This window comes from Canis aureus, chromosome 35 (assembly GCF_053574225.1).
Source record: "Canis aureus isolate CA01 chromosome 35, VMU_Caureus_v.1.0, whole genome shotgun sequence".
In the NCBI taxonomy this organism is placed as follows: Eukaryota; Metazoa; Chordata; class Mammalia; order Carnivora; family Canidae; genus Canis; species Canis aureus.
The window spans coordinates 30,177,733-30,195,434 of NC_135645.1; the positions used below are offsets into that span (position 1 = coordinate 30,177,733).

A 17,702-nucleotide genomic window follows, 5' to 3' on the forward strand; every position below is an offset into this window, starting at 1 on the left:
CAGGAGGATACAGTCTTGGACAATCACTTAGAGACCAGAGAGAGGCCTTGGGGAAGCTCAGGAATCCAGGGTCCCCTAGAAGACATGGATAAATTCCTAGAAACATAGAATGTACCAAGATTGAATCATGAAGAAATAGAAAATCTGCATGAATTAATAAAAAGTAGGGAGACTAGATCAGTAATTAAATTGATTTTCCTATTCAATTCTACCAAACGTTTAAAGAATGAATACTAATCTTTCCCAAAGTCTTACAAAAAAGGTTGAAGAGGAGAGGACACTCTCAAACTCACTTACAAAGCCAGCTTTACAATGATACCAAAGTCAAATAAGGACTGTACAAGAAAAGAAAACTATAGGCCAATACCCTTGATGAATATAGATATAAACACAGAAAAATTGTCAACAAAATATTAGGAAGACAAATTCAACATCATATTACAAGGAACATACAGGATAATCAAGTGGGACTTAACCTCTGTGATTCATGGATGGTTTGACATACACAAATCAATAAATGTGTTATAGTACAATTGTGAAGTAAAAGATAAAAATCATGATAATATCAATGATTGGAGAAAAGTATTTGAAAAAATAGAACATCCTTTCTTGATAAAAACTCTCAAGAAATTAGGTATAGAAGTAATGTATTCAACATAATAAAGGTCATCCATGATGAGCTTCCAGCTGATATCATATGAGAAATTGAAAACTTTCCCTCTAAAATCAGAAACATGACAAGGGTTCCCTCTTTGACTGCTTCTATTTAGCATAGTCCTGGAAGTCCTCACTAGAGAAAGCAGGCAAGAAAAAGAAATAAAAAACGTACAGATTAGTAAGGAAGAAGTAACATAGTCTGTTTGCAGATGATATGATTTTATAAATGAAGATTCTAAAGGGATTGCCAAAAAAACTATTAAAACTAATGAGCCAATTAAGTAAAGTTGCAGGATATAAAATCAACATGCAAAAATCAGTTACATTTTCATAGATTAACATTGAAATAGCTGAAAAAGAAGACAATCTTATTCACAATAGTGCGAAAAACAACGAAATATTCTGGAATAAATTTAAAGAGATGAAATATCTGTACACTAAAAAGTATAAGACTGATGAAAGAAATTGAAGAAGACACAAATAAAGGAAGATATTCTATGTTTATTGATTGGAAGAACTGATATTGTTAAAATGTCTATACCATCCAAACCCATCTATAGATTCAAACCTTATCAAAATTCCAATGATTTTTTTCATAGAAATAGAACAAACCTAAAATTTATATGGAACCACACACCCCCAGAATCCAAACTAATCCTGATAAAGAAGAACAGAGTTGGACACAGTACACTAGCCAATTTGGACACGGTACACTAGCCAATTGCAAAGTATGTTGCAGAACTATAGTGAAAAAAACAGTATGGTGCTGGTGTAAAAATAACCCCATAGAGCCAAGAATATCCAATAGGGAGAGGATAGTCTCTTTAGTAAATGGTGTTGGGAAAACTGGATAATGACATGCAGAAAAATGAAACTGGACCTTCGTCTTAACCACTCACAAAAATTAGTTAGAAACAAATTAAGACTCAAACAGAAGATCTGAAACCATAAAACATCTAGAAGGGAAATAGCATCTTGACATTAGTTTTAGCAACAATTTTTGGGGTATGGAAATAAAAAACACAAGTAGCAAAAGTAACAATCAACAAGTGGGACTACATTAAATTAAAAAGATTCTGCAGAGCCACAAACAAACAAACTAACAAAAATGCAACAAAATGAAGAAGGCATCCTATGGAATGGGAGACAGTAATTGCAAACCAACTGACAAGAGGTTAATATCCAATATACATGAAGAACTTATGCAATTCAATAGCCAAAATCCCCAAATAATCTGATTAAACAATGGCAGAGGAACCGAATAGATGTTTCTTCAAAGAAGGCATCCAAATGGTCAACAGGTACAGGAAAAGTTAACTTCCTCAGTCATCAGGGAAATGTAAATCAAAACCACCATAACATATCATCTCACACTTGTCAGAACAGCCATTATCAAAAGACAAAAGATAATAACAGTTGGCAAGAATGTGGAGAAAAGAAAACCCTTGTGCACTCTTGGCGGGAATATAAATTGGTTCAGCTTTATGAAAACAGAATGGAGTTTCAAAAAAAAAATTAAAAACAGGACTACCATGTGATCCAGCCATTCACTTCTGGGTATATATCTAAAGGAAATGAAATCAGGTGATCCAGTAGGTATCTTAACTTCCAAATTCATTGCAACAGTATATGCCATGGCCAAAACATGGAAACAACCTAAGTGTCCATCCACAGATGAATCAATTAAAAAGATGTAAATATTAGTACAACGGACTATTATTCAACCCTGAGAAGGAAGGAAATCTGGCCATTCATGACAACCTGAATGGACCTGGAGGGCATTATGCTAAACAGTGAAGTTAGACAGAGAGACAAATACTATTTGATATACCTTATAAGTGGAATATAAAATGATGAACTCATACAACCAAGAGTAGAATGATGACTGTCCGAGGTTGAGTGTGGGGGAAATGCCGAGATGTTGGTCATAGAATACAAACTTCTATTTATAAGATGAATAAATTCTAGGGATCTAATGTACAGCATGGTGACTATAGTTAATTATACTATATTATATACAGTATCATGCATATTATTATATGTGTATATGTATATTTAACATTATTAAATAATATATGTATATATTTAACATTATTAAATAAATAACATGTTACATTATAACATAAATATATTTTTATTGAAAGTTTCTAAAGGAGTAGGGCAATTATGGGAGATGATGGAGGTGTTAACTAACCCTATTGTGGTAATCATTTTGCAATATGTGGGTGTGTCAAATCTTCACATTGTACAACATGAACTTACACAATGTTATGTGTCAATTAAATCTCTATAGAGCTGAATAAAAGATAAAATATTATTTTGTCTGGAGTAATGTTTAAATAATTCTGAAAATAGTTTTACAACTGTGTTTCTTTAACCTGGTACAGTTAGAAAGTTGGTTATGTGATCCATCATGCAAATGTTGTTAGTTGCAGCCCATGGAAATGTGCCTTAAAGAATGGAACTGCTAAGAAACTTACCCTAAGTAAAATGTTATCATGTATATAAATCACACACTAAAAATCACACATATTAAGTAAAACAGCAAATAAATAAGAAATATATACAAATAGATGAAAGTCATATTTAAATTATTGGGACACAGTTCCATGTTATTTAGTAACTCAAAATATAATCTATTCTGCTCTTTATTTAAAATAACTATTCCCATGTTTTAAATCCTGTTGGTTTAAAAAGTTCAGAGAAATTAAAATATTAATTTAAGGACGTTATGATTAATGAAAAATAAAAGAATGCAACCAGAACAGACATCTCTCATAGTCCAATAATAAAATCTGCTAAATTTACAAAAGAAATATAATATTGTTAGGCAAAGACAGCCAAATGAGCTCAGAAGGTGTGAACATTATCTATTTACTCATTTCTTTGAAAAATAATTAGTAATTACTTTCCGGATGTCAGATTCCATGCCAATTTCCCTGGCAGTTTACAGAATTAAATAAAGCAAAGCCTCTACTTTCAAGAATGTTCTATCCAGTAACTGTAAAGAGTATATAAAAGAAATTAGTTGAAGAAAATTACACTTCAAACAATGTCAGTTGATAGAGTGAATACAAACACAAGTTTAAGAGCAAACTCAGAGCTGAAAGCCTAACAGGAAATCAGGAAGCAGTAAAGACAAGCTATTAGGATAAGCTGTCATTCAAGCTGGCATTGATGACAATATTATGACTTTCCTCCACAGATGACTATGACAGATTATCATGAGAAACAGGGGAAGAAGCAAAAAGAGGGCAACACTAAATGTATCATTTCCGTATTCAATGAATAAAGCAAAAAATGAAAATCGCCTCTAGAAATAACAACTCTTTCACTTTCACTTGCACTTATACTATTTTGACAGATAACCTAATAGCACTTAATATTTCTAAAGGGAAATTTTGTTTCTTCTAAGCATAATTTAGGATATTAAGACATTAAAAATATATTTGCTTAGATTTTACAAAATTTAACTTGTTACACATGAGAAGATTGTATGGGATGTGATTTTTGATTCCCACTAGAGAAAGAAAATGGCAAATGAGTTTTTCATGTTGAGAAAAATAGTAGACAAGGTATGCATAAAGAGTTAGCTCTTCCCTTATTTGATTCTAAGTAAAGGAAATTAATTGTATTTGTCTTTGTTGTTCTGGCCTCTTAATCAGAAGGAAAAATATATTGACAGATAAAATGCTTATCCATGTCTTTATTTTGCAAGAGAAGTAATAGGTAACAACTTTTCACTGGTAACAACTATTTGAATTGCAGGCATAACAGCAAGAAAAAAATACTGACATGCCAGCTTGATGGAAAGAGACTATGGAAAGCATCTGACTCAGGGTGAAACGAGTGAGGCAAAAGGTGAAAAAATATTAGTTGAATGAATAAAGAATGAATATAGAAAGTACAAGGCCATTGATTTTAACTGCTTGGATTCCATTTTATGAATATACTAAAATTTATCCATTTTCTTATTCACTCATGTTAATTGGTTCTATTTTCATTAATAAATATTGCCATAATTGTCTTACATATGTGTTTAGTAGACACCTGTGTGAAGTTCACTAGAGTGGAACAACTAGAATAGAAGTGCTGTGTCATATGGGATGCATGCCTTCTATTTCAGTGTCATAAGAAAGCTAGAGAAGTTCCTTCATATTTAGATATAAATTGCACTGTATGTTACAATAGTGTAAAATTCTTATAACCATTTCAGATGCACTAACCAGTAAGGATTAGATGTTAGAGGATATGTTTAGAATGCTGACTTAAAAAATGAACAAACAAACAAAAAAAAGGACAAGTTGATCTCCACTATGACTATCATCCTTATGTATTCCAATGTCAATAGTTTCCTAGAGTGCATTAACAAGAATTTTGAGGCCGTGATTAAGTTTCAAAGAAAGTTTTGTGGTTCAAAATGTTTGTCTTGTTTGGGTGTGTTGGGAATTTTGAGGAATGTAATAAGTATTTGCCATTCCATGAAGTGGCTCTATAATAGACTCAGAGAGAATGGTGCAGAATTTCTAGAATTTGGCATTAGTTGGAATATAGTTTTTTTTTAATATATAGCCAATGAGTGTGCTAGTTTTTTATTCTTAAACAATAGTAATTTTAGTAAGAATATTTTATTATTTCCTTGTACATGTTGATACACTTATCTTTTATATTGCTAATATAAAGAAAAAGTGAAATCTGTTCGATAATTACACACAAAAATAAGAAATATTATATAGTAGGTCTGTTTTTAACTTACTGGATATTTCCCATTATGGTTATTTTTCTTTGATCTTTGGGGAGTTTATGGATGTACTCAGTTTCTTCTGGAAGGTGATTTTACCAAAATACGATGGCTCACTAAACAGTAATACTTTGTCAGATATTGCAGATACACGCATGCATACACAAACATGTAGACAATGTATATTTTGCTTAGAAATTACAGCATGGTTACACGGCTACAAGTTGTTTTATTTCATTTTTGAAGTTATTTTTTACTCTTCTTGTTTATTTTTCTCATGAAGACATATTTATTCATGAATATATATTAGGTAGCTGCTATATTCCAGCTATGTGCTTTGCAAAGATTAATATAGCTTGGGTCAATATTTTTATTTTATAGAATTATATGGTCTCAATAAAACTAAAAGCCTTCTATTAATAAATTTTATGAGTAAGTATTAGTAAGTATTCAGATCAATATATTAAGTTGGGTTTATATTATTCATTCAAAAAATTCCCAAATTAATATATAAATAAAGATCTATCACATAAAAATAACTTGAGAGAATAATTTTATGAAAAAGGAGAAGTAAGCTATAAAATTTTCAAGTAATAATGTTTATTGGCAATCAGAATATATAAAACTAAAGATAATCACTGATCAAAATAATTGGAGTATATCTCCATTTTTTAAATTTATTTATTTTATTTTTATGTAGTAGTAAAGAATCACTGCTCTTGTACACACTAAACTAAAACAAAATGCAAAAGTAATAATATGTGTCCATTTGATACAAAAAGTTGTAGTCTGCATCAAACAAATGTAAAAATATTAGCATTTATAAAATGTCAAGGATAGCTTGTAAAAAAACAGTTGGTTCTAAAAACTTAGCAAGATTTTGACATTGTTATATAAAATCAATTAGGTAGCCATATAGGTACTAAAAAATAATAGTTGTATTAACTCATGTTTTTTTTTCTTTCCTCTTTTCATTTCGGAGACCATTAGAATCACCGACTTAGTCGCACTTGAAAAGCAAAAATTATTTTTAAAGAGTTTAAAGTACATTCTAGAGCCTTATTCCAAAATAACAGCATTCTTTATATTTTTAAAAGGGAATATGTGAAAGACTCAGCTCCCAAACAACCCCCTTTGAAGATGAAATCATGTGAATTGTTAGATGTAATGGCATGACAGTAAGAGCCTGGAGATTGTCCAATGTAGTCCTTTTGAGATGGGTTATACCCCCTGAAAGAGATGATGCATCAAAGGCCACGGAAATTTTTTAAAGATTTTATTTATTTGAGAGTGCGAGCACAAGCTGGGAGAGGGGCAGAGGGATGCGGAGAAATGGACTCCCCACTGAGCCGGAGGGTCCTGAAATCATGACCTGAGCTGAAGCCAGATACTTAACCCACTGAGCCACCCAGGCGCCCAGGCCACAGATTTTCTAAATGTCATTTTACCAAGTATTTCTGTTGAAAAGACCATAAAATAAGAATTGATGCTTATTTTTCTTTCTTTTTAAAAAAATATTTATTTATTCACGAGAGACAGAGAGAGAGAGAGAGAGAGAGACAGGCAGAGGAGCCCGACATGGGACTCAATTCGGGGTCTCCAGGATCATGCCCTGGGAGGAAGGTGGCACTCAACCACCGAGCCACTGGGGCTGCCCGATGCTTATTTTTCAAGAATGAGAAAAGAGTCTGCAACTTTCTCACAAATATGTGCCATACAATAGATGCTTTCTCAGGCATCGACTGGCTTGTATCCCTATATAGAGTTCCTTCCTTGATGGTTGATAATGAAGTTTTATGGTTATTGTTGTTATCTATGTTTCCAACCAGAGATATGTTTATTGAATTGCGGAAGGATCTCAAAAAAAATATGGCTCACCTTGTTTCCCAATACTCAGACTCCCAGCTTCTGCATTTTATTGCTATTATCAGGGAATTGTTTTAACCTATGCTCAAATTCTGCTATTATGTATGTATTTGTTAATGTTTATTGAAAAATAGATTCCTAAGAAATTGCAATCACGTTACAAACAGATATTGGGGACCCCTCGCCAATTCTCCTCAAAACGTTTATCTTGTGTGACTATAGTGTAATATCAAAATAACAAAAGTGATATTGGTACCATGTGTGTTTATTGTTGTCATGTTATCACAAAGAATCATGTAACTGCCACTGCAATCAATAGGGAGTTATTCCGTCACCACAAACATCACTCTGCTACCCTTTAATGCCCGAAAATTCCTAATCCCCCCCAAATACTAATCTGTTATCTAGCTGTGTAATTATGCCATTTCAGAAAGGTTACATAAATCAAATCAAATCAAATCTGCCACATTCTGAGATTTTTTTTTCTCTCTACAGATTGTTCATGAAATCTACCCAAGTTGTTGTATGTATCAAGAGTCACTTAAATACTTTATTAGAATTCCCTTTGATCAATCTTTAGTGTTTCTGGATGTCTTCATATTGATTTTTAGTAGTTATTCTAGGTATTACACTTAAGTACATAATTTATCATCATGTGCTAACATAGACACTTAACCAGTTGAAGTGAAGTATAGAAAACTCACCTTCATTTAAAATCTTTTCACCCATTTATAATATAAACGTTCAGTAATGTTCAGTACTTCTATACCTTGAGAAGCACATCAGAATAATATTATAATTTCTTCTTTAATTCTCAAAGATAATTGAGAAAACTCAAGATATAAAAGTCCATTATGTTTACTCTTTTTTTTTTTTTTTTTTACTCTTTCTATTGTTCTTTCTTCATTTCTAATATTCTGTTTCCTTCTTTCATCATTTTCTTTGTTTTGGGAGTTTTCTTAAGCCACTCTCAGGGTAGTTCTGCTTGTGACAAACCATTTTTAGTTTTTCATTGTCTGATAATGCCTTAATTATCATTATTAAATTATACTTTGGGAGGAGATAGGATTCTAGGATAGCAATTTTGTTTGTTTGTTTGTTTAATTACCAGAAAAACAATATGAAACCTCTTTGATTTCTGATTAGAAATCCACTGTTTCGTTAATAGTTCCTCATAGTAAGGTATAGTTTTTCTCACGCTCCCTTCAAGGCTCTGTTTTCTTGTCTTTAGTTTTGAGATGGTCTTAGCATGGATATCTTTGGTTTATCCTGTTTTGGGTTCCTCTGCTTCTTTTATCTGTAGTCTTATGGGTATTTTGTTTGCTTCCCAAATTTGGGGCTTTTAGCTATTGTTTATTTAAAAACTTGTCCAGCACCACTTACTTTTTTTTTTTTTCTTCTTCTGAGACTTTGATGGCAGGTACTTTAGATCTTTTGTTACCGTCCCATGGGTCTCTGAGGATCTGTTTATTTTCTGTTTCTTTCTGCTGTTCAGTCTGGGTTATTTCTATTGTTCAATCTTTAACTTCACTGATTCTTTCTTCTGTTCTTTCTCTTCTATTGTCGAGCACGTACATTGAGTTTTTATTTCAGTTATTTTATGTTTATTTCTAAAATTTTTATTCAGTTCTTTTTATATTTTATGTTTCTTGGTTAAGACTTTCTATTTTGTTTTCATTTGTTTGTAATTTCTTTTTTTTATTGAAGTATAACTGGGGGCAGCCCGGGTGCCTCAGCGGTTTAGCGCTGCCTTCAGTCCAGGGCCTGATCCTGGAGACCTGGGAAATGAAAGAAACCCATCACACCAGGAGTCAGAAAAATCTCAGATTGAATCACAAAAGACAAGTAGTAGATATTAACATTGATCTGATGCTGATGTTGGAATTATTTAGCAATGTTTTCAAAGTAGCTGTTATAAAAACATATCAACAAGAAATTGCGAACATGTTAGATGGAGAGGATTAAGAGGTACAAACCTCTAGTTATAAAGTCACATGGATATAAAGTAGAGTATAGGGAATTTATGCAATAATATTATAAATGGTGACAAATGGTAACTAGACATTATGGTGATCATTTCATGATGTATGTTTCACCTGAAACAATGTTGTATGCCAGTTATACTTCTTTTTTTTATTGATTTTTTTATTATCCATGACATTTTATATTCATTTTACAACACACTGGATCTTTTAAAAATCTTCTATTTTATCAAGTCTCCTCTGGAATCATGAAGGTTTCAGAGAAGAGAGGTTTTTTGTTTTTTGTTTTTTTTAAAGATTTGATTTATTTATTCATGAGAAACACACACACAGAGGCAGAGACACAGGCAGAGGGAAAGGCAGTCTCCCCGTGGGGAGCCCGATGTGGGACTCGATCCCAGGACCCTGAGATCATGACCTAAGTCAAAGGCAGATGCTCAACCACCAAACCACCCAGGCGGCCCAAGAAAGCTTCTTTTACTGCCAGGTAGACATGAAAGTTGTTTCCCCGTTTAAGTTCTGCTGTTACTCAGGGATGGGGGGGAAACGTGCCTCATAACTACTGGATGTGGATGAGAGTTCGGAATACTCACTAGGCATCCACTCTGGCTACAAGGGTGAGGAGCACCTTGTTATTGCCTCTTATTCGACAAAGATGCCTTGTTACTACTAGAATACAGTGAAATTCAGTTTCTTCCTACTGACCCTCTCACATCACCCAGCTGAGAGGGGCAGGGGTGCTCATTAAAGCTGGGTGACCATGGAAATCCAGGATTCTCAATAAGCCTTCTGTGACATCACCCCTCTGTGGGAGGAACAGAATACTTTGTCACAGTGAGGTAAGGTTGGGAGTCTGGGCTTCCTACTCAAATTTACTCATTGGGCTAGAGGTGGAGCCACTGTTTTTTCCATCTACAAGGAGTAGAGCAATTGCTTGTTTTTTGTTTTTTTCTTTTTCTCCCAAGTTTTTATTTAAATTCCGGTCAGCATGCAATGTAATATTAGTTTCAGGTTTAGGATTAAGGATTCATCACTTACATATGATTCCTGTCTAAACATCTTCTATATTGTGTTGCTGCCCTTTTCCTTGCTGTTGGGCTATAGAGAACAATATGGCTTTGTTGTTGGAGCTTTGTTGTGCTCGTAGATGCCAATTTCTTCAGCACTCAGTTTGTGATAAAAGAAAATGAAAACCTAGGGAACTAACTTGCATGTCTTTCCTTGAGTCCTAAAATCCCTAGATGGTCTGCTTCCTTCCCTCTTTCTTTCAGAGCCTCCTTATGTGTATTTAGTATATAATGTACAGGATTTTAGCTGTACTTAGAGGGACTATAGGAAGAAGTGCAAACTATTCCTATAGTTGTTTTTTAGGGAGTAAAATTCCATTATTTATATACTTTTGGAAGTTGATTCACCTTTTAGGGCTTCTATGCTCTTGTATATGCTATACAGAAATGGAGTTGGTATATTTTTAGATCCTCATGAGTATTCACATTATAGGGAAAGAACACAGGATTTTGGTTTATAAGTATGTAGGTCTGAATCTTGACTCTGCTAATACCAGTAATAATCTAGACAAGTGACTGAATCTCCAAGTTCTTTACCTTCTTTAGGGAGGGATTTGATGTCTGGCCCTAAGGTTATTGAGAGGTCTGTATGATGTATAGAGTTTGATGTAATTTAGCTACTAGATGGATAAATCTTCAAAGGCTTCTAGGTTTTCCTTTTTATATCACTTCTAGAATCCTGCACCATGAGAATACACTTGAGCTTCAAAATAAAAATCTTTTAGTTGAAAAACAATTATATCATAAAGTTTGTTAAATCTTTTAATTCTCATGGAGATTTTAATTTTCTTTGGGAGGCAGACATGAAAGTTTCAACAATACATGAATATTATTACACATTATTTTTTAAGATTTAATTCAAAATATAAGGAACTAGATATTATACAATATTTTAGTTATCCACATATTTCTGTTCCAGTTAATATAATACTTCATGTCAGGGATTTCCAAACTGTAATCCCCAAGGAATTTCTTTGTTGTTTGTCTCCCTAATAATGTCTTGAATCTATTAAACAAATAATTACTCATTTTACCATTTTAAGTAATTATAATTGCAAACTAAAACTTTTTTAAAAATTTTATTTTTAAATAAAATAATTTTGAAAGAAAATGAGTGAGAGAGCACAAGCAGGGGCGGGGGTTGGGGGTGGGAGGGGTAGAAGCAGGCTCCCCACTGAGGAGGGAGCTTGATATGGGGCTGGATCCCAGGACCCTGAGATCATGACCTGAGCCCAAAGCAGACACTTACCTGACTGAGCCAACGAGGTGCCCCATAAACCAAAATTTCTAATAAAGAACATCAGTTGTTAATTTAAATATAAATAATTCTGGTCAAATATATGGAAATAAGATGATTTAGAAATGTGCAGCTTTAAGTTGAATGAATGCTGGCTTTTAAAATGTTTGTTAAATATTAAAAATTATTCTTAGGGCAGCCCGGGTGGCTCAGAGTTTAGCGCCACCTTCAGCCCAGGGTCTGATCCTGGAGACCTGGGATCGAGTCCCACGTCGGGCTCCCTGCATGGAGCCTGCTTCTCCCTCTGCCTGTGTCTCTGCCTCTCTCTCTCTCTCTCTCTCTCTGTGTCTCTCATGAATAAATAAATAAAATCTTTAAAAAATTATTTTTAGTAGTTCTGTATTGATTTTTTAACATAGTGATAACAAATGACTTTTTAAATTTTATATTTAACAAAAACTTTTGCAAAAAATAAACATAACCAAATTTTTTTTAAGATTTATTTATTTATGATGAGAGACACACAGAGAAGAGAGGCAGAGACATAGGCAGAGGGAAAATCAGTCTCCTCACAGGGAGACCCATATGGGACTCAATCCCGGATCCTGGGATCATGGCCTGAGCCAAAGACAGACGCTCAACCACTGAGCCACCCAGGCATCTCAACCTAATTGCCTTTAGTCCCACAGTCAAGCCAATGGTTATTTTGTGAAAATGCTTTTATGGTTAAAATGAATTTATAGTTCATTTAATTCAATAATCTAATGGAATGGATTTTGAATACTATGTCAAATTCCTTCCATTTTAAATAATTTATCAAGTGGCAGTGATAGACTGGGAGGGAAATAGAAACAATATTTAAGAATCAGTATAATGAGAGAGAGATCCCAAGATGCTTTACATCTTACTCTGTACTTCCCCAGTAGTTCATTGTGTGTATCATTTGTGATAAATCATAGCTTCCTTGCACTATATCATCATCATTGTCATCCAAAGGCATTCAGAACCTACCAAAGCATAAATTACTGCTCAAGAGACAGTTAGCCACACTGGAAAATGCATTCACATTTTTGAGCTTCTGAAATACCCTCTGATAAAATAATTAACCAGATAGAACCTGGTTTGAATATTTATTAGGCACAATATTATTGAGTAGCTATCAATCTTCTAGTTCTCATCTGTCAAATGAAGATAAATAATTGCTTAGTCACACTTCATTCATTTAAAGGCAAAGAACACTGTATTTTTTAGGAAATTATCAAGAAAAGTATTTGACTGATCATTGTCCTCAATATATATTTTGAGAGTGGCAGGAGTAAAAATAAATTTTCAGGGCATCAGAAAAAATAAAACAAAATAAAACAAAACTCATACAAATCCTTCATTTTCACCCAGTAGAATTCTAACTGGTGATTTATCAGGTAAATTCTACTCTATCTCCAAAAGTTAGGGCTACTATCTTTTTCTGGGAAGTTCTCTTGAATTCCACAAGATTACATGCTCATAGCACTTACTACAGAAGTTTTTAATTATGTGCATAGATTTTTCTTACCACCTTGAAAACCCTGAGGACAATCTTCTGAGTTCCATCTTCAAAGACAATGCAGTGACTGTCTGGATTTCAATAAATACTTGAGGAATGAACATAAGAATACATTGATATGCAATGTTTTCATCTGATTCAAGCAAAACAAGTTTGTGGATAATAAAAGGGTAACTTTTTAAAATCTTTTGTTTTGAAATCATTTGAATATTTCATCTATCTTCCTACTTAATTTTTATTTCAAAATATGACATATTATGGATGTGCCTGGAATCTTTATGAATATATTTCATTATTTTATTTTCAGTAGATGATTATCTCACAAGAAATCAATCTTATCACATTGATTTAATATAAAATATTATATCTTCTTATTCATACCCACACCATTCTCCCAACCCCATACATACAAATGCTCTGAACTCACATGGTTAAAAGAGATAGTGATCAAGACATAAAGACATATAAATGAAGTAGAAAAATAGTGGTAGAACCAAACATGTATTATAAAGCCTCCAAAATAATTCAGTGATGAAAAGCTGATCATTTTGAAAAATGACACCGGAAAAATTAGATGTTCATATACAAAAACTAACTTGATATTGACGAGGTACCCAAATAAGAAGAGCTATATCTGGGGCAGTCCTGGTGGCTCAGAGGTTTAGCACTGCCTTCAGCCCAGGGTGTGATCCTGGGATCAAGTCCCCGTCGGGCTCCCTTTGTGGAGCCTGCTTCTCCCTCTGCCTGTGTCTCTGCCTCTCTCTATCTCTCTCTCTGTCACTATGAATGGATAAATAAAATCCTTAAAAAAAAAAAGAAGAGCTATATCTATAAAATTTCTAAAGGAAAAAAAGTGGATTAAAATCTTTGTGATCTTGCGTTAGGCAACAATTTCTTACATAGGACAAAAAAATCATAAACTGTGAAAGGAAATATATATAAATTAGTCTTCATCAATGTTAAAAAATCTTTTTTTTTGCAAAACATATAGATGATGCTAGATTTGTACCTGAAATTCATAATTACAACTCAATAAGAACACAAAAAAACAGTACAAATTGGGCAAAATATTTGAACAAATACTTTACCAAGAAAGACAATTGAATAGTGAAAGAGCATGTAAAAATATGCTTAACACCTTTAGTCATCAGAAAAATACAAATAAAAGCCATAATTGAGATATCACTATGTAATTACCAGAATGACTATAATAAAACTGACAATACCTTATGGTGCTCAGAATGTGGAGCAACTAGAAATCACATACACTGCTGCTGGGAATGCAAAATTATAGAGTCACTTTAGGAAACAGTGTGGCAGTTTCTTTTAAAGGTAAACACTTATTTTATAACCCTTCCATTTCATGCCTATATATTTTATCCAAGACAAGTGGTGATATCTGTTGACACAAAAACTTGGATTCAAATACTCATAAGTTTAGTCTTTATGGCAGAAAAAAAAAGAGAGAAAGAGAAAACTAGATAAAACCCAAATATCCATCAACTGGTGAATGAATAAACAAACTCTGGTATATCCATTTAATAGGATATTATTCAGCTATTAAAAAATAGATTGTTAATGCATGCAACAGCATAGATGAATATCAAAAGCATATGTTAAATAGAAGATAAAACATAAATACCACATGATTCCATTTATATGACATTCTAGAAAGACAAAACCGTAGGGATAGAAAACAGGACAGTATTTGCTAAGAGCTTAGGATGAAAGAAAGATTACAAAGAGACATAAAGGAATTTTGGGGGTAATGGATATGCTCTATATCTTAATCGTGATGATATTTATACAGCTGTATGCATTTGCTAAAACATATCAAACTATGGATATGAAATGTTAGTTTTATTTTATATCCATAAAAGACATACTTAAACATCCTAATGAGTTTAATACAAGTATTTTAAGTGAAACCTATCTCCACCTTTGATCCCCCTCTCTTACTGTACTTTTAATTTTTTTCAGAACACTTATGACTTTATAATATCCTCTTTATTTGTTCACTTACTTATTTACTTATTATGTTTATGCTTTGCTGTCACCTGCTAGAATACAATTTCCACTAATAGTATATGTAGTGCCACCCAGATTCTCCACTCAGGATTGAGTCACTCACTATCCTCTGTTTCTACAAGTGTTGAAAGTTGGCCACACCAAGATGTTTTTTCTCAGAGTTTCTCCAGGTTCAAGAGAACCACTTAGTCCAAGGTCACATCCCCTTCATGCCCCAAAAAAAACAACAAAAAACAACAACAAAAAAAAACACACGTGTTGACTTCAGAGATCAGCAACATATGGCCTAAAACCAAATATGGCCTATAGTCTGTTTTTATAGGGCACAGAAAATAAAGTTCATAGGAAAATGAATAAAAAGAGAAAGAAGAAGAACAGGGAAAAGAGAAGATAAAGGAGAAGGGGGAGAAAAAGAATATGTGACAGAAATTTAATTTGACCCACAAAGCCTAAAATATTTAGTACTTGGTCCTTAAAGAAAAAGTTTGCTGGTTCTGGGACTGGTTGATATAAGGATATGCGGGCCTGACCTATTTGACTCTAAGAACACAACTCTGAGGGGACATCCATAAGATTGGTTGAGGCCTTTTTTGTGACTGTTTGCTGGTTTCTTCCTTTACTTCGCTAGCATTGTTGTACCAATGAAACTCCCAGTAAAGCTCTTGCATACAAATCTCTGTTTTAAAAGTTATTTTCCAAGAAACCTGACCTAAGGCAATCTGTGCTGGACTGGTCCAAGGAAGCAGATTCTAATCTAAGGCTTTGAATTTGGGTCACTCACTTGTAGACTAGTCATGAGGACCTCTTCACTGGTAGTGGATGGACCTGGTAGGCTAAAGTGCAATTTTTAATATTTTGCTGATGGTCAATTAGAACGAACTGCCACTATAAAAAGATTGAAGGCAGGTGCAATATTTTAGGAAAGTGAGGGTTTGGGGGAAATTATTAATTATAACAACAATGGAATCTGGTGAGTTTTGCTGAATACCATTGTCCCATTGGAGAAATACAATGAATGAGAAACTGAGGGTGCATGATCACTGGATGAAAGTGAAGTGTGACTGTCAGAGGTCTTCTTTAGCAGCAGTTTAAAAAGTCTTGTCTCTTACATGAACCTAGAAGAGAGAAAAAAACATCAAGATCCAGGCTTAGAAATTAATACAAAAATAATAGAGATACATACAGAGAGATTTGAATTCTCAGTTTCTCAGGTCTGCTTTGCCAAGGTCAGGGCTTTGGTTGAAAAAGTTAAGAGCCAACAAATACCCAGGGAATATCCAAGTCAAACAGGCAAAAGCAACAAACAAACAAAAAACCTTTTTAAAAAATTCCATATTCCAAAAAAAAAGGGGGCAGGGGAATCCATATTCCCTTACACTCTATGGATATGACCTTGTCCTCTTTATTAAAAACTAGTGTGCTGCTCACTTGAAATAAATATGCAACATGTAACCCTCTTAAGGTACTTTTAGACTTACATTACTTTCCTGCCACAAGATCAATAACTAGATCAAGTCATAGTATAAATAGGCTAAGAAGGTGCTGAACCTACTTAAAGAGAAAGGGATTATACCCCAAAGGACTTTTGGACCTAGCTATGATGAATAGACAAAAACAAGAAGTAAGTATGAGACTGGATTCTAAAGTTGCAGGATTGATGGGGTAGAGGATAAGATTTGATAAGGGAACATTTATCTTATTATTATCCTGGAATATAGTATTTGGCTCTCTGGCAAGGACTGTGGTAGACTGACAACGTGCTAATAAGATGACTTTTGGAAACTTGGAGAAATTAATGGCTCACATTAAATAAGGTAGAAATGTCAAACTCCTGAGGCAGAGAGTATAAAGAGGGATCAAAGAACCCATAGAACTGGGCATGCTAGACTAGATATAGTATGTGTATTAGCCAGGGTCCCCCACATAAACAGAATATATATGTCTCCAAAGTCAGAGAGATAGGCAGGCAGGGAGAACAAAATATCCCTTGCTCAATCTTTTTTGTTCTAGTCGGGCCTTCTGCTTTACTCAGTCCACTGTTTGAAATATTAATCTCACCCAGAAACACCCTCACGGATACACCTAGAATTTGTTTAATCAAATAACTAGATATCACTTAGTCCAAGTACACTGGCATATAAAATTAGCCATGACAAGTAATCTGTCTTCTTCATTCAGTCCCACTAAGTCAGTTGCTTTGGAAAGGTCAACAAAATTAACAAAGCTTTAATTAGATGGACTAAGGAAGAAAGTATTGAAGACTGAAATTACTAAAATCAGAAATGAAAATGAACATCACCTCTAATTCTACAGAAATAAAAAGAATTTAATAAGAGAACTATGAGAATTGCATGCAAATTATATACTTCAGATACAGTGGAAGTATCCTAAATTCCTAGAAAAATTCTTAGAAACATAAAACCTACCAGAACTAAACCATGAAAAAATACAGAATAACTGAAAGATTGAATTAGTAATTAAAAAAAAAAAAAAAAGGAAAACAAATTGACAAAGAAAAGACCTGGACGTGATGTCTTCACTGGTGAATTGTACCAAATATTTTTAAAATAGTCAATACTAA

At 33.4% G+C, this 17,702-nt stretch overlaps 1 long non-coding RNA gene across 10 annotated transcripts in view; it reads right to left on the bottom strand.

Moving 5' to 3' along the window:
- The window catches only part of LOC144305063 (uncharacterized), a 34,174-nt gene extending 24,152 nt beyond the window's left edge, over nt 1–10,022 (bottom strand). For 4 of the 10 annotated variants that reach the window (XR_013372104.1, XR_013372097.1, XR_013372101.1 and 1 more), the window contains exons 1-2: nt 9,840–10,021; nt 7,969–9,042 (exon numbers count right to left, since the gene is read on the bottom strand). This is a non-coding gene — a long non-coding RNA (uncharacterized LOC144305063). Of the gene's footprint in view, nt 1–7,968; nt 9,043–9,839 lie in introns of all 10 variants that reach the window. The other 6 variants (XR_013372107.1, XR_013372106.1, XR_013372103.1 and 3 more) reach the window with 2 other exon arrangements.
- Nucleotides 10,023–17,702: the final 7,680 nt, after the last annotated feature.